We start from the raw sequence: 26,176 nt of genomic DNA on the forward strand, positions 1-26,176 counted from the left end.
AATGATTTATATTACTTTGGGTATATACCCAGTAATGGGATGGCTGGGTCAAATGGTATTTCTGCTTCTAGATCCCTGAGGAATTGCCACACTGTCTTCCACAATGGTTGAACTAATTTTCAATCCCACCAACAGTGTAAAAGTGTTCCTGTTTCTCCACAGCCTCATCAGCATCTATTGTTTCCTGACATTTTAATAATTGCCATTCTGACTGGCATGAGATGATATCTCATTGTGGTTTTGATTTGCATTTCTCTAATGATCAGTGATGTTTAGCTTTTTCTCATATGTTTGTTGGCCGCATAAATGTCTTTTTTTGAGAAGTGTCTGTTCATATACTTTGCCCACTTTTTGATGGGGTTGGTAGTTTTTCTCTTGTAATTTTGTTTAAGTTCCTTGTAGATTCTGGATATTAAACCTTTGTCAGATGAGTAAATTGCAAAAATTTCTTCCCATTCTGTAGGTTGCCTATTCACTCTGATGATAGTTTCCTTTGCTGTTGAGAAGCTCTTTAGTTTAATTAGATCCCATTAGTCAATTTTGACTTTTGTTGCAATTGCTTTTAGTGTTTTAGTCATAAAGTCTTTGCCCATGCCTATGTCCTGAATGGTATTGCCTAGGTTTTCTTCTAGGGTTTTTATAGTTTTGGGTTTTACATTTTAGTCTTTTTTTTTTTTTTGGTGTATATGAATGCTTATGATTTTTGCACATTGATTTTGTATCCTGAGACTTTGCTGAAGTTGCTTATCAGCTTAAGGAATTTTTGGTCTGACAGACGGGAGTTTTCTAAATATAGAATCATGTCATCTGCAAACAGAGACAATTTGACTTCCTCTCTTCCTATCTGAATACACTTTATTTCTTTCTCTTGTCTGATTGCCCTGGCCAGAACTTCCAATACTATGTTAAATAGGAGTGGAGAGAGACAGCATCCTTGTCTTGTGTCGGTTTTCAAAGGGAATGCTTCCAGCTTTTGCCCATTCGGTATGATATTGGCTATGGGTTTGTCATAAATACCTCTTATTATATTGAGATATGTTCCATCAATACCTAGTTTATTGAGAGCTTTTAACATAAAAGGATGTTGAATTTTATTGAAGGCCTTTTCTGCATCTATTGAGATAATCATGTGGTTATTGTCATTGGTTCTGTTTATGTGATATGTTGCGTTTATTGATTTATGTATGTTGAACCAGCCTTGCATCCCAGGGATGAAGCTGACTTGATTGTGGTGGATAAGCTTTTTGATGTGCTGCTGGATTCAGTTTGCCAGTATTTTATTGAGGATTTATTGAGGTCATTTATATTCCTCTCTAAACTGGTTATTCTAGTTAGCAGGTCCTGGAACATTTTATCAAGGTTTTTAACTTCCTTTGGGTTAGAACATGCACCTTTAGCTCAAAGGAGTTTGTTATTACCCACCTTCTGAAGCCTACTTCTGTCAATTCGTCAATCTCATTCTTTATCCAGTTTTGTGCCCTTGCTGGAGATGTGTTGAGATCATTTGGAGGAGAAGAGGCATTTTGGCATTTGGAATTTTCAGCTTTTTGCACTGGTTTTTCCTCGTCTTCCTGGATTTATCTACCTTTGATCTTTGAAGTTGATGACCTTTGGATGGGGTATTTGTTGCCGGGGGGGGGGGGGTCTTTTTTGTTGATGTTGTTGTTGTCTTTGCTTTCTGTTTGTTTATTTTTCTTCTAACACTCAGGCCCCTCTTCTGCAGGTCTACTGCAGTTTGCTGGAGATCCACTCCAAGCCCTGTTCACCTGGGTATCACCAGTGGAGGTTGCAGATCAGCAAAGATTGCTGCCTGCTCCTTCGTCTGGAAGCTTTGTCCCAGAGGGGCACTGGCCTGATGCCAGTCAGAACTCCTTTTCCGGCAGAGTTCCTATGTGACATATGACTACAGAAGAGTCATAAGTCACAGCAGTCCAGACAACTGCTAGGCTTCCCATGTGGAGGCTTGCTCTTGTAATCTGAGAGAAGACTCAGTACGTCAACTTTCTCGTAGTTGCTCTTAAAAGGAAGGGGCGGGAAAGTTTTTAAAGTCAAAAAACTCTGTAAAACAGCTGCTGAAGAAGTTTTCTTTATAAGCTTCTGAGTTTCAAAGGAGGTACCACTTTAAAAAGCCTTCCATGTGAAGGTATCTGCAAATTCCAAGGATGTTCACTCCATTTTCTGTGAACACTGGCAGCATGCAACCCTGACAGGTTGTCCAGCCTGGGCAGGGGCCAACTTGTTCTCAGATGCAGCAAGGTGTGGGTGTGGACACAGCCTGCTTTCAGTGTATGGGAAGCAGTCATAGTAAAAAAGGCATCACTCTCTACCCTTGAAACACATCTCAAGGTCTTCATACAGCTTCTAACATTTTTAAAAATGTGCTTCTAATAACTGTTGTGCCAATGCATTAAACAGCCATTGGAGACAAAACCCTTTGGAAAATGTGCTCCAGGGTGAACTCCCCATGCTTGCTGTCACCTCCACCCCACATAAGCTTCTGGTTCCAAGTTACTAGGATAAATGTGGCAAAGATGTAGAGGGTCCACTTTAGCTAATGTTCTTACCCTCTTGTCACATTACGAAAGGGAGTTATTTCTCTAGACCTTGGTTTTACCTGTTTGGGAAATGGGAATAATATGTACCTCATCTACTTTACAGAGATGTAGGTGATTCAGCAAAGATAATGTGCAAGGAAGTGATTTGGAATATAAATATTAAAGTTATTAACAATGATAGGAATAACTAATGTAGCATCATTGGCCCCTTTCTCTGAGATAAGAATAAACTTGGGACTGTTGGCAATCATTTATGAGAGGACTTGGTTGCCTTTTAGAGGAGACAGAGATGAAGTGGATGACGTGCTCCCCCCCAGGTTGGGTGCAGTGACTCACACTCCCTCAGAGCTTCATGCACGCCTCTACCAGGCTTCAACATATTGCCTTGCAACTATCTATTTGTGAGTCTGTTCTCCCCGAAGACAGGGCCATGACTTGGTCTTATTCATTTTTGCAACCGCAATACAATGCTAGTACATAGGTACTTTATAGCATGTGTTAAATAAATGAACAAATGAATGAAAGTCTGTGAGTCCCACTTTATCAAGAAAGTTGGTGTAGGGGGCCCTTAGTGGTTGATAAAGTGGAGTGTGAAATTGTGAATAAGAGCTGGGCTTTGGAATCAGGCAGTTCTGGGTCTGAAAGTCTGCAACTTCTAGTTTTGTGATGTTGAGCATATCATTCAACTCTTGAACAGAAGTTTGCTCATCGACATAGCTGGAATAATAATCCCTGCTTCAAATGCTGATTTATGAGGATTATATGTAATAAGATATGCCAAGTCTTCACCACTAAGTACTCAGTGAGTGGTAGGTAGCTAACATCATTATTTGTTCCTTAAAAACAAAGATGAGGACATGACTAATTCTCTGTGAGAAGCTTAGAGGAAAGTGGATGGGGGAGGTGGATAACCAAGGCTTTTTGGAGGAGGTGACAGGAGGTAACTAAAGGGAGGAGGCCAAGAGAAGTTGCCACACAGATCTTAATGATAGTAACAGGCACTGCCGCCTCCCCTCTGCCTCAGTGCACTTCAAACCTTTGGAGGCGAGAGGAGGTCAAGGTGGAGAGAGGAACAGTGTCCATCCCCAGCACCCAGCCTCTCCTGTCCATTCTGCTTCTATTCACCCTTCCCTCCTGGGGCTTTCTGCAGCTGAAATCTCAGAGTGGGGCTCAGGAGGACCACTTCTTCCATGTGCTGCCTGCCTGAGCAAGCTCAGGGCAGATCAGCTCTTGCACTGTCCCCTGCAGTACTGACTGACTTGTTGGTCCCATTTCCTTCCTTTATGTGCCCTTCCTGGAGATACTGATAAGAGCCCCTTCTCTCCTCTCTGGTTTGCTGCACCACCATTGGGTGCTCCTCAATGTGGGCCCAGCCTGAAGTCCTCCTCAGCTACATTTCTTGCTGTGTGCTTCTTCATTCAGGGCTCACATTTGCTTCTTCCTGGTAGACCAAGGGTCCCAGCCTGGCAGTTGTACCATCATCTGGGGAAGCACTTGAAAGCATCCCCAGAAACTGGCAGTTATGCTGGGGAATCAGAGAACCTATGTATTTTTAAATTCCCTTAAGCTGGCTCTGATTCTATTCAAATTTGGAAACTGCTAGGCTGCATCTTTTCTTTACCTGAATGTTAAGCTCATTATGTTCCAAACCCAATTCTGCCATCTTTCCTTTCAAATAATCAGCCAAGTCCCCTGGATTCCTGTTGTGGTAGAAGCAGGATGGAAAGCTTCTTATCTCATCACTCTTTGGGCAGGATTTCCCCTCCCCTGTTCCCATTCTAAAGCCCGTTTTCACCTTCAATGGACACAACTGTGCTTTAGGACACAAGCAAATGACCCAATATCATTTAGAGAAACAAGGTTACTCAGACAGCACTGAGTCCATTTTGATCCAGGTCATTGCCAAAGAGATTGCACAGACAGGGGATCAGAAAAGCAAAGCTGAGGAGGGCCTTGGAGTCACATGCACACACCTCCTAGGGTCCTCACAGCACTCTGCTGAATGAGAATGAGAAGACTGCCAACCCCAACCTTGGATTTCTGGAGGTTCAGGCTGCTTTCCTAAACACTGTCTTCCTCCATGGAAGAGTGGAAGTTCTGCAGCCTGTTTATTCATTCACTTGTTCATTCAACAAATGTCGGGGGCCTCTTCTGTTCTGGGTGCCTTGCTAGATGCTAGGGCTGCCACTACTTTCCTCACACAGCTCCTAAAACCTCACTTGGCACAGTGTTGGTATTAAGTTGGTGCCTCCTGCAGCATATTAACCAAAATGAAGAATTTCCCATTCCAGGGGAAGTGAAAGGAATCATCACTTTTTAAAAAATGAGCTCATTTTTATATTCTATGTTATTAACTCAAGTGCTTTATAAAAATAAAATTCATTACACAAGTGTCTATATGCCTTGCCCAATATCTTTGCCAATGATAAATAATATCTTGCATATTTTTACTGCTTCATTGTTTCTAAAATGCTCTCATATGGCTTACATCATTTGATCCTAGACAGGCTGGTTTTATTATCCCCATTTATAGGAGGAAATATCGAGGCTTAGATGGGTCAATGACATGTCAAGGGTGTGTGGCTAGTAAATGACATATAACAACATTTGAGAATAATGGCTATTTCAATTGTTTTGCTCTTGAAAGATTAGTTTTTGTGAAGTTGTTGGATAAGAACCAGCGTGGAAGAGATTCCATTTCTTTTCAAGAGAAATTCCATATCTGCTCCTGAAATACTTGGTGACTTTAGGATTTTGTCCATCCCGACCGAACAAGGGAACAGAGGTGGATAGTTGGAAAGATTATGAATCACTCTCTTGGCAAAATTCCCTGTGTTAGTCTGAATGTTTCATGACCCTCTCTTCCCAAGAGACTATTATTTAAAATTTAAATAATACTGTTCTTGGCACCCTAATGGCCCTCTGAGTCAGCTGGACCGCAACAAAGTAATAGCAGAGGAAGGTTACAGGCAGGGGAGCAGCAGAGAACAAGGGAAGTAGCCTCTTTCCTCCAGCAACACAATAGCACTTTGATGGACTCAGCTTGGGAGGACTGGGTCAAAAGATGAACTATGACCAGAAGGAAGAAAACAAACAGACACACTTTGGGAGGGTCTCAGAATAGGCACTGTACATGCATTCCTGGTACGTGCGAATAAGTGGGCGGGGTGCCAGAACTGGACACGAGACAACCAAGGACAAGCTCATCTGACAGGGCAAGTGTCCAGCAGATGGCTGTTAACCTGTTGCAGCCCTAATATGAACCAAATCCTCATTCTCCTGGGCTTCAGTCTCAACTCTGCCACCTAATCAGGTGAACCAGGAAGGAAGTCATTTTGTCCTGAAGAAAGTGGACCATTGTGGTGCACAGGAGATCACAGCGATCAGTCACCCTCTCTGTCTTGACACCAAGAAGCAGGAGTTCCAAAATCCAGAGGCCATTTTGGACTGAGTTTGTAACAACTGTTTACACTTCACTGCTTTGTTAGGGTCTACAAAGCAGTTTTATTTGCTATGATAGTAGTTCTGAAACTTTGCTACTCATTAGAACCACTGCCCTATGTGGTAGGCTGTCAAAGTATCATTCCCATTTTGCAGATAGGAAAGTTGAGGCTGAGAGAGTTCAATGATTTGCCTAAAATCATGGCTCTATCAAGTTCCAGAAATGAGACTTGAATTTTGAGTTCTATTTCACCTTGTTGGCTCATTAGTTCATTCATATTAAATGAATTATTCATTTAACAAGTATGTTTTGAGTGCCAGCTCTGTACTAGGCATTAGATATACATTAAGAGACTAAATATATATAGCCCCTGCCTTCACTGAGTTTCAGTCTAATGATCTTTTCATTTGAACCAGTATTCTTTATACCCTTTCATATTTCAGAATTAATTTCAAATTATGTAGGCTGGCTTCGTGCCCAGCAGACTCAATGCTCAGCAGAATAGCACAAGTGGTACGTTTACTAGAGCTCAGGTGTGCAGGTCCAAACTTGCCCATGAGAGGCAGTGGGCCACAGAGAAGGGAGATCAGGCCTTGAAGTTGGTGTTCCTGGCTTCAAATAATGTCTCTGCTCCAACTGGCCATGTGATCACAGGGAACTTTCTAAAGTTCTCTCTCTGTTCTCAGTGTCCTCAGTGGGGGACTGAAGATCATAATAGCCAAGCTCCCTGAGTGTCATGTGTCTAGCTACTGGCTGGAACATCTGAGGCTCTCACTAAACACAGCTGTGACCAGGCCATTACCAGATGCTGAGTACTGTGGAGAACAACCGATTCATGAACCTGGAGTTTCTGAGAGGCATAGCAGCCTAGGAATGTCCTTAGAATTTCCTGCCCTGTTTATTCCTCCTCCTTTAATCTCTATCCTCAATCCATTCTATTCATTTTCCTTAATAATTACAGTTTGGGTACCACTTATTTGGAATTTAAGGATAGGTGGTTGATAAATTTTAACTGGTGATAGTGACCTAATGCAGATCTAAAATTAATAGAGAAACTCAAAGGTCAATGGATTCCAAGTTAGAAGTTCAGCTATTGGGAATGCTGCTTGAATGGCATTCCCATTTTTTATTAGACTTATATTAAAAGAAAGTGAAAAGAAAATATGGAAACTTGGAACTTCAAACCTTTTGAGTTTTCCTTCTTTCCAGTGCTTAGCTGGTACAGTCAACATTGAGTTGTTTTCTTTGTCCGTTTCTGAGATAGAATCTAATTCTTGCACTTATGAATTTGAGAATCTTTAAAAATATTTTCTCATTTCATAAACATGATTAGCTCGAGAATCTATATGTTTAGGGGCTACATGCACCTTGTCAAATTGTTCCTTTCCATTCTTGATTTCCGGAAAGGTCACTGGAATTCCTGCAAGTGTGGCTCTGCTGTTCTAGATTGACATTGTTGACCCTGAAGGAAGTGATGTTGATGTTCACAGAGACCTGCAGAGTGACCTCTCCTCCATATGCCTCAAAATAAATGATGGCGTGCCTGAGACTACGTTTAGTGCCATTTGGCTACCAGGCTCTTCTAAAACCTGTATCTTCTGGTAAGTAAAGTTAATATTTAAAGTCTCTTTTTAATTACCTACTAATAGCTTGTTCTAAATTAATGCTGATTGACTAAATACATGACTGAATGATTGATTGGGTCATCATTGAATAGTATGGAAATTTTAATTTGCTTTTATAGATGAATGCTCAGTTTGTGGGTCTGTATTTTATAACTTAAATTAATAAAGATATTAACACTACTTCTTCAGTCTTAATATCACATACTCTTGTGGTAGGTATAGAATGAACTAAGGCACTATTTCAGTTTTCTCCTTCTGCCACATCCCTACGAAACAGAAAACCTACCCAAGATTATACAGTTAATAAGTAGCAGAGCTGGAATGTAAACCCAGGTCTGTGTGCTGCTGGCCACTGCCATCCATACTGGCCACTGCAGTCCATTTGTGCAAAATAATCATTTTTTTGCACAAATTTTAAGCATTGCATTCTTTGTTGTGATTTTGGACATTTTGCAGTCACCTTTGTCAGCCACATTAGAGACAAGGTTTGATCAGTCTACCAAAGTAGGTGTTTCCTGGTCGGCCTTATCCCACAATATCCCAGCTTTTAACCTTGGATACCTTCTCTAGAGGAAAAGGGGGAAGCATACAACAACATTTAAGTGTTCTCTTCCAAAAGGCAGGAATGACAAAATCTGGGAATTGAATTGAAATATTCTCCCCAGGGGAATAAAATACAGCAGGGTTTGTCAAATTCAATCCAACTCTGGCTGTGAAATAGTAAGGAGAAACCAACATCTAAAAAAAAATATAGACTTCATTAGAAAATATCAGGTTGCCTCACATTTAATAAAAGTACTGTTTTGCTAAACTTTTGCTTGTGTGTGTATGTGTGTGTATACACATGCATCCATGTGTAATTGGTATGTATGTGTACTAGCTTGTGGTATAAAGTGTACTTTTAATGATAGGTTGTGATTTAAACATTTTGAGGAATATTGTAGCATAGGATAATGATTATGAGTGATGGATCAGACTGCCAAAGTTTGAATGTCAACTCTGACCCTTACTAGGTGCATGGCCTAGGTATATTTTAACTTTTCAAGTTTCAGTTTTCTCCCCTAGGAAAAAAATAACTCATAATGTGTGTAAGGTGTGCAACAGAGTGCCTGATGCTTAGAAAGGACTCACTAAATTAATTTCAACGATTGCATTTTAAGTGAAGCAGTTTGCGTAAAAAGTTGATGGCAAGCAAGAGCAATGCTTTGCATTATGTCCCCAGAATCATTTTAATTCCAGATGCATACATTCGTCTGCTTGCTGGCCATCCCCACATACATGTCTCAGAGGCATGTCAAACACCACATGCCCCAAACCAAACTCATCTTCCTGCATTCCCTACTCAGCAATGGTACCACCAGCTACCCAGTAACCCAGTAAAAACTGGAGAGTCACCCTGGATTCCTCACCACTCAACCTATATATGCAGTCAAGTCATTAATAAGTTCAGTGATTTTCTATCTCCTGAATAGTTCTAATTTCCTCCTCTGTTATCCATCCTCCTTATAATCCCTGTTCTTTCCAATATTGAAATCACACCTTGTCTGCTATTAAACTGAAATCCTACAACTCCTGAATTCTAGTCTTCACTCCTACTGTTCTGCTCCTGGAATACACCTTTTAGAACTTCTCAGACTGTCATGTTCCAAAAACCAAATCTGATAATTTTCTTGCTAACTTAAAACATCTTTAGCAAAGCCTGCAAGGCTCTTCATAAGCTGTGCATCATTTTTGGCTTTGCCACCAGCCACTCTTCCATGGGTGGCCTTTAATAGAGCAAACTATACCATTCCCAGAAGAAGCAGGCATTTTCATATCTCTTTGTGTGCATGTGGTAGTTCCTCTGTTGGGAATGACCTTCTGTGCCCATCTACTAATCAGTATAGTGGATTAGAGGATGAAGAAGACATTGATTGAAACTTACATTTAAAATTAAAAATTCAGTGTGCATCAGAAGCACCTTAGCTGGTGGGTTAAAATTCAAGTCCTTGGCCCCTACCTGTAAATGTTGATTCCAGGGCTTTTTACCTGCACCCCTGGTGATTATGAGAAACTGCACCAGAAGAAAGATAAAAGTCCTGTACAAATGCTAATCCTTAACACACAGTCAGAAGTAGAGGTGACAACCTTGTCCTTGGGAAATATCTCAATAGAAATTCAATTTGGAGCATTTCCTAAGGAGAGTGGATAAGTGCTGACTTATTAGTAAAGATAGGTGTTTTTAAATGAGCAGCAATGACAAGAAGGAAAAATACTGCTACTTAATGTAATTATCTATTAATGTTAGTGCCTTAAAATATAAAAACTGCATACTGCTAAAGCACAATGATAGCACTGGTCCGACACTGTTGTAGTGTTGTAGTGTTGTAGTCCGACACTGTTGTAGATCTCTTTCCCCCTAGAAGAAAACCCCACGGGAGTCCTGCTACTGGGTAAGTTTATAACTAGAGAAAATCAGTTGCCTCACCTGCAGACAACACAGAGGCCCAGTTGTTTCCACCGAGTCTGAAACAAAAGGCTTTCTCTGTATTATCCATGGTAAGGAAAAAAAAAAAAAGAAGAAGAAGACAGAACAGAAGCTTCAATTTAAGTATCTGGGCGTTAGTGGCAGTTAAAACTTGGTGAGAAACCAAGATCAGAGGCTGGCTTTTTATAGGGAACAAATTTCCAAAGCATTTTTATGGCTGAAAGTTTATGCAAACCAGATAACCCAAGGCTTACAGATAAGGATCTTAGAAAGGGTTATGCTGTCTCTTATGAGTTGTCCACCATCAGACCCACCCTGTTTACTCAGCCTAATCATTCATTCATTCATTCATTCCCTCTTTCATTTAATGAGCACAGACTGTGTGATATACATAGTGCTAGGTATACGTGGAAAGAAAGATGATGAAGCCTAAATCTCACATTCCACTGGGGGAGTTGACACAGCAGATATTAGGTTGATGCAAAAGTAATTGTGGGTTTTGCCATTAAAAGTAATGCAAAAACTGTAATTACTTTTGCACCAACCTAATACAAGATGTAGTGATTTGTCATTCAAACGAAAATGGTTATCAAATAAAGTGATGCTATTCATTCCTCAAAAATTTGTAGGGCATCTACTTTGTATAATGAAGTATGTCTGGCAGTGGTTGTTAGCTGGGAAAAACAAAGGTTCATTTTCTAATAGTAAAGACAGCTATTAAATAAATAATCACCCAATTAATTAATTCATTCGAAGAAATACTACAAAGCAGGTGCAGTGGATGCTGTTAAAGGACATAAGGAACTCCAGGAGTCCTGATGTCATTTTCTTTGTGTTGGGAATGGTATGTGATTAGAAGAGACTTCCCTGAGGAAGCAATATCCAAAACGAGATATGACAGATAAATAAAGAGTTAATTGTCTTCAACAATGGTATTGAGAAAACTGTATATCCACATGTAAAATAATGAAATTAACCCTTATCTTATATTCAAAAATGGATTACAGATGTAAAATGTAAGACCTGAAACTATAAAACTCCTAGAAGAAAACATAGGGGAAAAACTTTATGACATTGGACTTGGCAATGATTTTATAGATACAATATCAAAAGCACAGGCAAAAACAGTAAAAATAAACAAGTGGGACTGTATCAAACTAAAATGCCTCTGCACAGCAAAGAAAACAATCCACAGAGTGAAAAGGCAACCTACAGAATGGGAAAAAGTATTTGGAAATCATATATTTGATAAGGGGTTAATTTCCAAAATATATAAGGAACTCTTACAACTCAATGGCAACCCCCTCCAATAACCTGATTATAAAATGGGCTAAGGACCTGAACAGACATGTTCCCAGAAAAGACACAAATATCCAACAGTTATATGAAAAGATGCTCAACATCACTAATCATTAGGGAAATGCAAATTAAAACCACAATGTGTTATTACCTCACCTCTGTTAGAGTGGATATTATCAAAAAAACAAAAGGTAACAAGTATTGGTGAGGCTATGGAAAAAATGGAACCCTTGTACACTGTTGATGGGAGTGTAAAATGGTGTAACCACCATGGAAAACAGTATGGAGGTTCCTTGAAAATTTAAAAATGGAACTACCATATGATCCAGCAATGCCACTTCTGAGTATTTACCCAGAATAATTAAAATCAAAATCTCAAAGAGGTATTAGCGCTATTCACAATAGCCAAGATGTAGAAAGGATCTAAATGTCCCTTGACAGATAAATGGAGGACAAAAGGGCATATACATAAAATGGAATATTATTCAGCCTTAAAAATATGGAATGCCTGCAATATACAACAGTATGGATGAATCTTGAGGACATTATGCTAAACGCAATGAGCCAGTCACAGAAGGACAAATACTGCATGATTCCACTTATATGAGGTATCTAAAATAATCCTACTCATAGAGGCAAATAATAAAATGGTGGTTTCCAGGGATTAGAGGTAGGAGGAAATGGGAAGTGTCTAATCAATGGGTATACGATTTCAGTTATGAAAAATGAAGTTCTAGAGATCTGCTATATAACATTGTGTCTACAGATAACAATACCATATTATACACTTAAAAATGTGTTAAGAGGGTAGAGCTCATGGCAAATGTTCTCACCACAGTGAAAAAAACTGTGATAAAGACTAATAATATATCTTCAAACATAACAACAACAAAGAGTTAATTAGGCCAAGTGGTGGTGCTCGGGGTGGGGGTGGGGTTGAGCAGCTTTCTAGGCAAAGAAACACCACGTTCAAGGCTTGGAAAAGGGAAGGTGCACAGACAGGACCAAGACTGTGCAGTGTGTAGGTGACTTTGCTGAGGACTTAGGTTTTCAGCTTCAGGGCAATGAGAAACTACTGAAAGTTTTAAACAGAAGAGGCATAATTAAATCTGTGTTCTTTAGAAAAGATCATTTTGGCTGCAGTGAGGAGAATTTTTGGAAGGGTCTAAGAATGTGCTGATAAATTAGAAGTTTCCTGCAATGGTCCAGTAAAGAGGCAATGATAGCTTGTGCTAGGATGGTGGAATGCAGATGGAGAGAAGCAGGAGGATAAGAGATACATGGGGGAGAAAAAATGCACAGGATCTGGTGATAGATGAGATTTGGGGGTTGAGTGAGAGAGAGGGGTCAAGGATCACTGCCATCACAACTGGATGAATGGTTGTGGTGTTCACTGAAATGTGACACTAATGATGAAGACCAGGACTGGTTTTGGGTGGGAGTGGAAGGAGAGGAGCTCATCTCAAGTTTTACTTTATATACATTGAGTTTTCCTTTGAGACATTTATCTGGAGGTGTTAGTGGACAGTTGCATATCTATAAGTCTGGGTCTTAGAGGGTAAAGAATTAAGTTGAAAATGATGAGCAAAAAGATGGCAATTGAAACCATAATGGGGTTGTATGTATTACTCTATGGAGAGAGCTTACAGCAAAAACAGAGCCTGGCCTGAGCTTTGAGAAGCTCCAGCGTTTTAAGGCTGGATAAAGGAGGAGACTGAGATGGGACAGCGGAAAGAAAGAAGGAGAACCACAAGATGGGTTGTCACCAGGTGACAAAGGAGGATGTGTTTCAGGAAGGAAGGCGTGACCAACACTGCTGAGTTTCTCTGAAAGGTCAAATCATTAGGATGACTGAAAATGATCTACTGGATTTGGAAAAGTGGAGGTTCTTCGTAACCCAGTGAAGAGTTGATGGAGTTATACTGGAGTGGTTTGAGGAAAGTTGTGACAAAATGGAAACAGCAAATGCACAAAACTTTTTCAAAAAGCTTGGCTACTAAAGGGGGTGGTTTAAGGTGGAGATATTTGAGCATGTTTAAATGCTGATGGGATGGAATCCTCACTTCCAGGTATAGGGGCAAACAGTTTATGGTGTTGTCAGGAAAAGTGGGAATGATTGCCTATGGAACCCAAGCTGGGTTGGATTAGGTTAGTGGGTAGGAGCAATGGCTGGAATAAGTGAATGGAAAAATGTGAAGTGGAGAGCTGAGTAGGATTGGAGACTGTGGTGGGGTCCGAGGGGACAGCTGACCCGGCAGCATCTCTGGTTGACAGTGTGTTGTTAGAATCACTGATTTCTGACATGGTGGAATTTCATAAGATGCCAAGGTCCAGGGTGTGACTCTGGGAGAAGCTGAGGAAAGGTATTCCAGTTAGCCAAGACTAGGGTGTTGGAGAAGCCAACATATTGATGCTGAAGTCACCCAGGGTTATGGCAAGACTGGGTGGAGAAGGTCTATAAACTGGTGCCAAAGTCCTCAATAATTGAAAGGTGGTAAATGACAGTGATGAAAAGGACAAAAGTTCAATATCTCTAAATGGCCGAACTCTTCAAATAGGAGCAGAGAAAAAGATTTTGTTGTGGTGGTAGCTGTTTTTTTAAATAAAAGGATGGGGGAATACAGCTCTGAAAATGGTTTTAGGGAAAGAAAGGATACCTAGCTGTGTCCTGACTTGGGAGCCGAAGAGTGAAATGATAAGCAACCTCCATATGAGAGGGGTTTGGATGAAGCAGTCACTCAGGGTAAGGGTAGGTTTTAGTTGATAGACAGAGTTGGATAGAACTTGTGAAAAGAACTGAAGATATAAGGAAAACGTGTTCCTGAAAGCCAAGTAAAATGGGGTGGAGAATGGAAGTGGCAAGGATGTGCAGATCTGAAAATCTGACAGAGAAATAGATGCAAATAAAGAACGAGTCATGAGTGTGAAGAATGGGACTAATGCTTAGGGTTACAAAGGAGGTAGATGGTAAGGTTTTGTAAAGGAGGTCTTAGTTGAGCTGAGATCAAGTAGAAGTTCTGCTGATGGGCAGAGGAGGAGAAAAGCATCCAGATAGAAGAATCAGCAGGCACAAAGATGCAGAGGCCCAGGAGGCATTTGGCTTGAGGCCAGTGCAGTTTGCTTCAGCATGGCTGCTCTGCAGAATCCCAGAGGACCAGTGGTAAAGGAGGTCTTTCCCTGAGACCATTTTCATCAGGCCTGGGCAGGCATGATGCAGGCAGGCCCAGGTCAAGGAGAGCTTTGGTTTCCAGCTGGGGAGCCTTGTGGCTTAGGGATGGGCTTTTAAGCAGTGGCAAGATGTGATTGTCACTGTTCCAGATGGGTGGGTCTCTTCGCTTTCCTCATGCCCCACCATGCTGTGCTCACATGGTTGCTGTGATGTCCAACCCTCTGGGTAAATTTTACTCATCCCTGAGGCCTAACTCGAGTCTTGCCCCTGGAATAAAGCCCTTCATGACTACTGTAGCCCACACCTTCCTCCTTTCCTCCAAATGTTTTTATTTTTCCAGTCAGAATCACACTTCAAAAGAAAGACAGTAGAAAAAGCCATCATTCACGGTTTGTGTTAGCAAGCATCCTTCCCACCTAGCTAGAGAGAAAACTGGTAGGACATAAAATTACTGTAACTAAGGGAGAATAACCGATCTCCCTCATTTAAAAAGATAACAGAACAAACTGAGTTACTTTTAGAACAATGGAAAATAAAGGATTTCCTTGTTTTTTCTGTTCCACTGCCAAAAATGAGTGCCTTCTGGCTCAAATATAAATAAGAGTTTTGTTTGAAAGTCCTGGATTAATACTGTCTCAGTTAATGTCTGGATGTATGGCCTTAAGCAAGTTACTCAACTTCTTAGAACCTCAATTTTCTCATCTGTAAAGTGGGCTAATAATACTAATTCCACAAGGTCACCAGAAGATCATACAAAGTCCTTTGTGTATTTATGCATCATATTAATTGTATGCCTTACTATGTGCCAGGCATTGTGCTAGGAGCTAAGCTGTGGCATGAACAAGATAGGCACAGTCTTGCCCTCCTGGAGCTTACAGACCAGAGGGAGAGAGAGACAAATAGTTTCACAATTAATTGGCAGTATCATAGTGTAGAAAGCCTGGCAACAATGTCTGGTTCAGAATACACCTCTAATACCCATTAGTCCCCTTCTGTTCTTAAGTTCTTTCAGTCAAAGTAATATAACAAGTAATAACAATAATATAACAAGTAATATAACAAGCTGTTTGCTAACACACATTAATTACTTAACTAATTTTCTGGGGCTCTCACACTGTAAGTGGGGACTATCTCAGGCTCACACAAATATAGATGATGCACTGGGGAAACTATGGCAAGGTGACTAAATTCATGTCCTACCAAGGCTCCTAAGTCAAAGGAGACCCCATAGAAAACGCCATATTTCAACCCCAATACATTTGGCTTACTAGAGCAGAAAGGGCAACACAGCAAGCTGCAGGGTGAGCCATTGTTTCAGGACTTAGGCTGTGGAGGAAAAACAGCAGCCTCAAGTGGAGCCTTGGAATGTGGCTACTGAATGGAGAGGCCTAACCCACTCCATAGCCTGTCCATCCACTAAAGTATGAAGGGCAGGGGAGGGCCCTTTCCCCTGTTAATGGGCTCAATTCATTTCTAGTGAAAGAAAGCCTGGGTTTCCCTAAGGTTTACTCATGAGTGACAACATTATTTAAAGATCTCTGGGCACAATGCCTTTCCTAACTCCCCAGAGCCTGAGACAAAAGAGTTGTGCTGAGGCGCTGGCCCTGCTCATTGTGAGGTGGCAGCTGTGTGTCCCCAATGCTGGAGAGAGATTTCCTCCCCCTGCCCTCCCTCACCTCCCAGGGCCTGCTCCATGCACTCTGCACCACTGGGGATAACGGCTGAGCTCGAAGGCCCTTAATAGAAAAGCTTCCTCTTTTATTCCTTTAGCAGCAGCGGGGTGGGGAAGAAATCTCATTGGCCTGGGAATCCAGGCAGCCTTATTTTGGGTGCAGACTGGAGAATCAACTGCCCTTTCCTTTCTTGGTAAACTTGCTGCCACCTGCACAGCCCTAGAGCTCTAAAAATATTTGTCAGATTTACTGCAAGTGTTTGTTTACAAGTCTGTCTCCCCATTTAAACTCTTAGGTTTCCTCAGGGCAGGTACTATGTCTCATTTATTTTTACCTTAGTGCCTGGCTTGTAGTAGGAGCTGAATAAATGGGGGTAGGGTTGGGGGAGGGAGAGGGAGAAAGAAAGAGAATATATGAATGAATGAATGAATGAATGATGAATGAATGAATGAATATCAGTCCCCAACTTGATTAGGAGATAGCAATCAAGGACATTAAGACTCTAGCATATCCTCTGAGATTCCACAGAGGTGTCAAGTGGGGACTGGGAAAAGGCATGTCAGGAAACAGAGGCCTGTCTTACTTCCCCAACTGTGGTTTAATCCAGCTTTCATGATACTCATCTGTCTTAGACATTGGTCTTCCTATTTTGTATGTTTTAATAAAAGATTCTGTGGCCAAGAGAACTATTTGAAAAAATTATTGGGCTAGATTTTTTCCCCCACTTAGGTCTCTTCCAACTGGGATGTTTTCTGTGATGGGCAAGTACTTGCATGGCTTCTGCTTTTGACCACTATTGGAAAACGTTTCTGCATCTTATTCTGATGAAGAATGACATAAATAAGGGACCTTACTTGTCAATATCCACAACGTGTTCTTGGTCCAGAGCTCCAACAGCCAAGCTGCTGCTACTTGGCACCTGCATGTCCCGGTGTTCTTAAGTATGTGCTGTTCCACATCACAGTGATGGGGTGTGGGACTTTTGAGGTAAGTAGTGTTTTTAGCCTCTATCCCCAGCTCTGTTTTCTCACATCTAATTTTAATATAACTTGCTCAGCACTTTATATCTCTTCTGCTGACTGTCCCAAACCAGGGAAGAGACTCGGCCCATGGAGGACTAAAGCATTGCCACAGATGAGTTGGTCATAGACAGTATCAAAGGGGAGTTTGTTACTCAAGTTTGCAAAGGACATTATTAGACAACCCAAAAATCCCACAGCAGCGTGGCCATGCAGAGACTTCCATGACTTCATCTATCTACTTATGTTGCACCTATCTACTCAGCATCTACTATGTGGGGCTAACTGTGGCACTGAAGATATGGACATGAGAAAGAGAGAGTGCCTTTGTTAAGGAGCTCACATATCCCAGTGAGAAAGCAAGGTTAAGAAAATGATACAATTCAAGATGATAAGAACAGACACAGAAATGTGTCACGTGCTGTGGGACTGCAGAGAAGGGAGAGAATAGATCTCCCTGCGGGCTGGGAGGAGCAGTGGGGAAGGCTTCACAGAAAAGTACCTTTTCAATTAGGCTTTAACTTTGGACAGTTCTTCAAAGCTGGAGGCAGGAGAAGGGAAGTAGGACAGGCAGGGAGGCACCAGCCACAGAGCACCTCAAGGCAGAGGAGATTTGGGTGCTGTGCCATCTGGGAGGTGAGGCTGATAGGACAGCTGTGCATCAGGCAGGGAAGCTGGAGGGGTAGGTCGGACCAGAATGACATGGGTCCTGAAAGCTTTGTTAATTACGTTACTCTGGAGGCAGCGGGGAGCCACTGAAGGTTTTAAAGCATGGCCTCCTGTGCCATGCTAAGAAACAGCTAATTTTACTGAAGGCAATGGCAAAGGACATCAAGCAGGCAAGGATTGTTCCAATTTTCCCTTTGATGAGCCCACTAGCACTATAAGGCAGTGATAAGGCTGCTGCCATAGTTCATGTGAAGGAAGAAGATGCTGTACCAGTGCAAATGGAGTAGAGGTGAAAACATAGATTCAAGGTACATTTCAGAGGGAGAGAAAGCAAGATACGATTCCTTCTTGTGTGTTGGGCGATGGGGGGAAGGCAGAAGACATGCAAGCCTGGATGTTTCAAACCTAGTGGGCTAGAGCTGGTCCCATTTATGTTCCTAAGCACTGCTTTGGCATTTATGCTGGAATCGTAAGGGTCAATAAGATATTTTTCCTTTTGTAGGGGTCAGATTAGCTGCCATAGCACTGGAGGAGTTGCTGACATCAGCTCTTAGGGTTTGGAATATAGCAATACTGCTTTATCTGGATTCTCCACAGGCCCCTGTTATGGGCTGAATTGGGTCCTCCCAAAATTCATGAGATGAAGTGCTTGCCCCTAGTACCTCACAATTTGATTGTATTTAAAGATAAGTCATTTAAAAAGGCAGTTGCATTAAAATGGGGTTGTTAGGGTGGACCCAAATCCAATATGATGGGTGTCATAGCAAGAGGAGATTAGAACACAGACAACACAGACAGAGGGACAAGGATCATGTGAGGTCACAGCAGGAAGGTGGCCATCTGTAAGCGAAGGAGAGAGGTTTCAGGAGAAACCAAACCTGTCAGTATCTTGATCTTGGAGATTGTATTACTCTGTTCTCATGCTGCTAATAAAGATATACCCAAGACTGGGCAATTTACAAAAGAAAGAAGTTTAATGGACTTACAGTTCCACATGGCTGGGGAGGCCTCACAAGGCAAAAGGCAAGGAGGAGCAAGTCGCATTTTACATGGATGGCAACAGGCAAACAGAGTTTCTGTGGGGAAACTCCCCTTTTTTAAAATCATCAGAGCTCGTGAGACTTATTTGCTGTCATGAGAACAGCATGGGAAAGACCTGCTCCTGTGACTCAATTACCTCCCACCGAGTCTCTCCCACAACACGTGGGAATTCAAGATGAGATTTGGGTGGGGACACAGCCAAACCATATCAGACATCTAGAGTCCAGAACTGTGAGAAAATAAATTTCTATTGTTTAAGCCACCTAGTCTGCAGTGTTTTGTTATGGGAGCCTGAGCAAACTAATACACTTCCTATGAAGAAAATCTCACATGAAGTCCAAGCCTGTCTGGTCTAAGAGAAAAAAGTCACCACCTGGGAACTGGGACCACATTCTTTGTTCTAATTGTTCCAGCTAGTCCAGCTTCTCCACTAACCTACTTCATCATTACAGACATGGGCACTGTGACAATGGTGGGCAGGTGTGTTGGGAATTCAATCACTTGAACAAGAATGTCCCTGGGTTATAAAATCCAGGCTGCTGCTTTTTTTTCTAAAGCACCAGACAATTGCTTCACAAAGTTCCCAATAACTCAGCTCTCACCACTTGCTCAAAGCCAGTTTCTTAGGCCTTGAGGGGGGGAAATGGCCTATTTAAACACAAATGACTATTGAGCTTTGTTGACAAAATACCACTTGGAAGAATAATGTAAATGGAATCCATCTTCAATGAAGCAAATGTCAAGGAGCACTTCACAAAACCCATGTTCCTCTAGCCACAGTGACTTCATTACTACATCTGAGGGGAGAGAAGTGTGAGTTTAATTAGGTAAACATAGAGACAGTGTTTGGGAATCTCATTGTAACCAGTGGGAAGGCAAGGTTTTCATAGACAATTGCGGGATGCAACTAGGTCAGTCTCCAGATCTGAAATTAAACCCTTTATCTAAGGGTTACTACTTAAGCCAGCAACAAAGGAGCATTTTACCCAATTCCCACTCAGATTTAGAGATGTCAAGTTTTCCTTGTTTCTGACTAGCAACAACAGAAGAAATTAAAACAGCTCAGTCTGGAATATCCCAGGAACCCCCAAACTTAGCAAGATTTGGGGAATATACCACCTAGTCACTCCTTCAGAAAGGAGCACAGTGATGGGGGAGAGCACAGAACGCAGGCATCAAACACACCTGCATTTGAGTCCTGGCTCCATGGGTTACTAAGTGTGTGACTGTGAGCCAGTTATTTAACCTTCCATAGGCCTCAGCTCCCTTATCTATTAACCTGGTGAAATGCAGACCCCTCTGCATGGGGTTACAAGGTTTCAGCATGACTGGGTATGAAAAGAGAACAAAGAAGCTTCCTGGAGATGACTGTGGCCTTGGCTCACTGCCAGGAAAATGACTCATTTCTGTATGCCAGGGTTATAGGTCACTGTTACCCTGATGAATGTGGAAGACCCATGATTTCCTCCACCCTCCTTCACTCACATAGTAAAAGTTAGCTACTGCCTGCAACATACCAGGCACCGTACCACACGAAACTGTAGGCTCCCCCTCCAGGAAGTGACAATGTCATTCCTAACCTGTTGGAATTTTAACACCTGTCATAAAAGGATCTCATGATGCTTTGAATACTTTCTCAAAAGGTGTCACATGCTGCAAGAATAGTAAGGACAGCAACAGCTATCATTTCCTCCTTGGGTTTCATGTTTAATATTTTGTAAAACAATACTTTCACATATATCATATGAGCCCCACGAAGGCTCCAGAACTTCAACATACAACCAGTAAGTTGCAGAACTGGATCACAAGCCCGGCCTCCGTCTCCCTAAGTTCAACAGGAATTTTCTGATACATTTTCTCCCAAGTTTGAAAGTAATATTACGCACAGAAAAGTTGGAAAAAAATAACCACACCTTATTTTCATCACCCAGAGATAGCCACTGTATCATTTTGTTCTATTTTCTTCCTATCTTTTTTCTATACTTAAAAAAATTTTATTTAAACACACTTGAGATCATACTATGTATACAATTTTTTAGTCTTTTTTCCCCACTAAAAATGTTATGATTAGCATTTTCCCACATACTAAAACTTCAGCCTAAAATGTTATTAAAAAACAGAAAAACACAGCAAGCTTTATCTAATAATTCCTGTTTTATATAATTGTTTCCAAACTTCCACAATTATGAATTATGCTGTAATGAGCACAAAACTTTTTGTTTCTGATTTTTCTTCAGATTGAACTATAAGTGTACTTAAGAGACTGATGACTCATTCATTCATTCAACAAATATTTAATAAGCACCCACTAGGTACTGGATACCATTATAAACTGATGATACAGTAATAAGGAAACAAAGTAAAAAAACAGACAAGATATCCCTGCCTTCATGAAGCTTACATTCTAGAGAGATATCAACAATTTTAAGTATCTGTACGCATACTGTCAAATCACTTTTAGAAAGGTCGAACTATTTTATAACTCCAGTACATAAGTAGCTGTCTTACTGCATTTTCACCAATGCTGAGTATTATGATTTTAAATTTTTGCTAATTTATAACACTTAATAAAAATATTGCATTCCTTAGAGATTTTTCTCCTTTGCTCTCTAACTCCATATATTCACCTCATCATAAAATACAAGTACACTGAAGAGACATTTAAGTTCTCATCCAAAGTTGGTCTCCTAGCTGGGCATAATGACTCACAGCTATAATCCCAGCACTTTGGGAGGCCAAGGTGGGTGAAGCACTTGAGCCCAGGTGTTTGAGACCAACCTGGGCAACATAAAAACACCCCATCTCTACAAAATAATAATAAAAAAATCAGCCAGATGTGGTGATGCATGCTTATAGTCCCAGCTACTTGGGAGGCTGAGATGGGAAGATCACTTGAGCCCGAGAGGTCAACGCTGCAGTGAGCTGTGATTGCACCACTGACACAGCAAGACCCTTTCTCAAAAAACAATACCAAAAAACACAAAAAAACAAGAAAAAACACAAAGCCTGCTCTCCAAATGTCAAATTTCAAAAGATTTTTCCTGCCTGCAGTGAGAAAATAATCCCAGTCCCAAAGCAGGGATGGCAAGAGTGGAAATGCCTCTGATACTTTGCAAGGTAGCCCTTGAAGGTAGCAAAAAATAATGATGACAAATCAGTGCCTTGTTAGGGCCTGATATGTCTGGGGACTGAGTCAGCAATGAGTTTCTCCAATGAAATGCTAGGCTTCTGTGGGGGATGAGCTAGGACAAGCCAGGTGGGGACTCTGCAGGGGTGGTAAGGTCAGGATCAAATGAGGCTCTTTCATGAAAGCTCCTGGTCAACTATAGAGCATTAACAATAGAAGGGAGTTTTGCTCTTTTTTAATGGAGGCCTTTAGAGGATGTTGAGGACTTTGACAAGGGCTAATAATAAGAAAAAGAGGATAGGCATCTCTATGGAAATATAAAAATAAGTAAATAAAATATAAATAAATAAAATAGGTAAAAATATGTGTTTAATATTTTTGGAGTGTTTATCACATGTTAGAAATTTTCAGAATACTCTATTTTACATATATATACATACACACATATATATATTTATAGAGAGAGAGAGAGAGCTTATTATGTATCAGTCACTGGTCCAAGCACTTTGACTCATGTAACCATAATTGACTTATAAGGTAAATACTAGCATTATCTCCATTTGACAGATGAAGAAACTGAAGCATAGAGAGTTAAGTACTTATAAAGCCAGGATCTGATCCCAATTAGTCTGCCTTTAGAGTCTGTGCTCTTAAACACTATCCTATAAGAAGCAAACTGACAATCAGATCGTGTAAGTGCGTGCCCTGGTTTGAAAGGTCAGGCAAGAAGGATTGATTGAGTGTCTACTATGAACAAGGCACTGTGCTGGCTCAAGGTCACAAAGATCATGAGGGGAAGTGTGGAGAACCAGGATCTAGCTCAAGATCTGCCTGACTCCAGGCCCTCACTATTTCTACTACACTCTACTTAAGGGGAAATGCTTCTGCATATGGGTTGATGTGTAAGAGGCAAGGCTGGCACAGGGTGCAGTGCTCTTGGAACAAAATGCCACAGCCAGAAGAACAGAAGCTCCCAGGTATGCTGTTATGGGGAAAGAAGTTGTGTTAGAGGGCACCTCTTGGTGGGCCCCTCACCATACCTTCTCGGCCCCAGACACTCTAATATGGTCCAGGTGTTTCAGAATTTACCTTTTGGGTTCAGATGCCTCCATGCAATAAACAACAGTCTTTAGAAATTCCAACAAGTGTTCCCACAATCCCAGGCTTTGGCATTAGAATTTGTTGAACTTTCAGTTATTAAAAATTCTTTTATATTTTTCCCTTGACAACTCACACTGTACTTCAGACTGCTTTGATAGTTCCCTTAACGGTTGCCTTCGTATTTCAAAACCTACGAAATTACATATTTGAAGGGATTATTCATTTTTTTCCAATGGAAAGCATACATACCCCATAATGCTTTAATAATGATAACCAGATGGATTGAGGGGTCTTTGACAAGGGTTTTCTTTAGCTAATTTGAGAACATACTGAATTTCAGTCTCTTTTGACTAGTGAAAAAAATGGGCAGAATGTAAAGTGCCCTGTAAATATCCTACTTGTACAATTTTAATACTTTCATCATGGTCAGATGAAATCTAATTAAAGCTAACTGTCCCCTTCCTCTATTTTCAAAGTACAGGTTTCAGGCTTTTTCAGTGAAGCCCAGGAAAATGTTTAACCAGGAGTATTGGATACTCCTAAGTAGTTCCCACTCAAAATTCTGCCAAAATTACTTCCTGATCGGTGCTTATGTCTTGACCTCCTTCTTCCTTACTCTCAAAGGAGCCCTTGAGACTTTAAGAAGGCTTCTCACCTTCATGTAGAATCATGAGGTGATAGGGCTGGAAGGGACCTTAAGGATCATCTAGTCTACCTCTTTCACATCATAGATAAAGAAACTGAAATTTCAGAAAGATTCAATGACTTGGCCAAGTTCATGTAGGTAAGAAGTTACAAGGGTTAGACTTGAACCTTATTCTATGTGTAACTCATTATATCACTTGGCTTCCCTTCTGCTCTCCTTTTCTGTAATTTTCCCTCTTTTTTCTTTATATTTTCCATTTTCCCTGTCAGAACCAGGTCACAGATGATGATGGGATGGGCCAAACCAAAGTGGACCAGGTTGTGGAGAACAGTCAAATTCAGCAAAGGAAAGCAGGTCATAGAGGGAAGCCTCTGGCAACAGGCAGCTGGAAAAAGTCTGGCTGAGAAGTCCAGCAAAAGACAGAGGCCCTGGTTAGACAGATGGCACAGGCAGAGCAGGAAATCTGACATAAGGTCATGGAAGTGCTGTAAGCAGATTAGGTAATAGCAGGTAACAGGGTCCCAGACTTGTGAATGACATTTCGGCAGCAGGACTCCACTTCATAAGAACTAAGGTGCATTGCCAAGTTAGGGATGTGGTTGCAGGGGCCTCAGAGACCTGGAATCAAAATCTGGAGCTCACTTCCAAGGAACACGTTCCAAGGTCACGGCAGAACCAGCAGTGAGCTTCTGGCCCAGAGTTCCTTACAGTATTCCCGAGCAATGTGATAGAGACAGTTAGCAGCTTAACAATTAGTCCATATACTTCCACACATCTCCCTTGTAGCTGGACTGGGGCCATGTGACTATTTTTGGTCAAATGACTTTTAGAGGAAGTAGAAACCATGACAACCACACATCTTGTTGTTGGAAAGGGAAGGAGGAACACTAGAAGTCTTTGGGAACAAGCCTGTTGTCAGCTCCTTGTCCACCTCACCCCAACTCTGTGAAGTATGCTCTCTGGAGCATGTGCAGCTTTAGACACAGCATGACTTTTTACCTGTTAATACCTACGTGGGAAATGCCTTTGAGCAAGAAAGTACATCTTGCTACTATTGGCAAAAAGAGTCAAATTCTTTAAAATATTTGAAGAGATTTATTTCAAGCCAAATATGAGTGACCACAGCCCATGACAGGGCCCTCAGGAGATCCTGACAACATGTGACCAAAGTGGTTGGGGTACAGCTTGGTTTTATACATTCTAGGGAGACATGAGACATCAATCAAATACATTTAAGATACATTAACCTTAAGGTTATCATATCTTAAATGTATTTGATTGATGTCTCATGTCTAAGTCTATAGGCAGATTTAAAATGTTTTTAACTGGCAATTGGTTGAAAGAGTTATCAATAGGGAGGAGCCAAGATGGCCGAATAGGAACAGCTCTGGTCTACAGCTCCCAGCATGAGCCACACAGAAGACGGGTGATTTCTGCATTTCCATCTGAGGCACTGGGTTCATCTCACTAGGGAGTGCCAGACAGTGGGCGCAGGACAGTGGGTGCAGTGCACCGTGCAACAGCCGAAGCAGGGCGAGGCAGTGCCTCACTTGGGAAGTGCAAGGGGTCAGGGAGTTCCCTTTCCCAGTCAAGGAAAGGGGTGACAGACTGGCATCTGGAAAATCGGGCCATTCCCACCCAAATACTGCGCTTTTCTGATGGGCTTAGGAAATGGCGCACCAGGAGATTATATCCCGCACATGGCTTGGAGGGTCCTACGCCCACGGAGTCTTGCTCATTGCTAGCACGGCAGTCTGAGATCAAACTGCAAGGTGGCAGCAAGGCTGGGGGAGGGGCGCCCGCCATTGCCCAGACTCGCTTAGGTAAATGAAGCAGCCGGGAAGCTGGAACTGGGTGGAGCCCACCACAGCTCAAGGAGGCCTGCTTGCCTCTGTAGGCTCCACCTCTGGGGGCAGGGCACAGACAAACAAAAAGACAGCAGTAACCTCTGCAGACTTAAATGTCCCTGTCTGACAGCTTTGAGGAGAGCACTGGTTCTCCCAGCACGCAGCTGGAGATCTGAGAACGGGCAGACTGCCTCCTCAAGTGGGTCCCTGACCCCGACCCCCGAGCAGCCTAACTGGGAGGCACCCCCCAGTGGGGGCAGCCTGACACCTCATGCGGCCAGGTACTCCTCTGAGACACAAGTTCCAGAGGAACTATCAGACAGCAGTATTCGCGGATCACAAAAATCCACAGTTCTGCAGACACTGCTACTGATACCCAGGCAAACAGGGTCTGGAGTGGACCTCTAGCAAACTCCAACAGACCTGCAGCTGAGGGTCCTGTCTGTTAGAAGGAAAACTAACAAACAGAAAGGGCATCCACACCAAAAACCTATCT

General features: G+C 41.8%; 1 protein-coding gene and 1 long non-coding RNA gene across 5 annotated transcripts in view; one reads left to right on the forward strand and one right to left on the reverse strand.

The window, feature by feature from the left end:
* ME3 (malic enzyme 3) overlaps window positions 1–26,176 on the reverse strand; it is a 246,150-nt gene that overhangs the window by 147,056 nt on the left and 72,918 nt on the right. The window lies entirely within an intron of this gene.
* LOC117974988 (uncharacterized) overlaps window positions 1–26,176 on the forward strand; it is a 55,713-nt gene that overhangs the window by 5,095 nt on the left and 24,442 nt on the right. The window contains exons 2-4 of one of the 2 annotated variants that reach the window (XR_004665194.3): window positions 7,405–7,598; window positions 16,960–17,217; window positions 17,324–22,113. This is a non-coding gene — a long non-coding RNA (uncharacterized LOC117974988). Of the gene's footprint in view, window positions 1–7,404; window positions 7,599–16,959; window positions 17,218–17,323; window positions 22,114–26,176 lie in introns of those variants that run through there. The other variant, XR_010113479.1, reaches the window with a different exon arrangement.

The sequence above is a fragment of the Pan paniscus genome, chromosome 9 (genome assembly GCF_029289425.2).
Source record: "Pan paniscus chromosome 9, NHGRI_mPanPan1-v2.0_pri, whole genome shotgun sequence".
Classification (NCBI taxonomy): domain Eukaryota; kingdom Metazoa; phylum Chordata; class Mammalia; order Primates; family Hominidae; genus Pan; species Pan paniscus.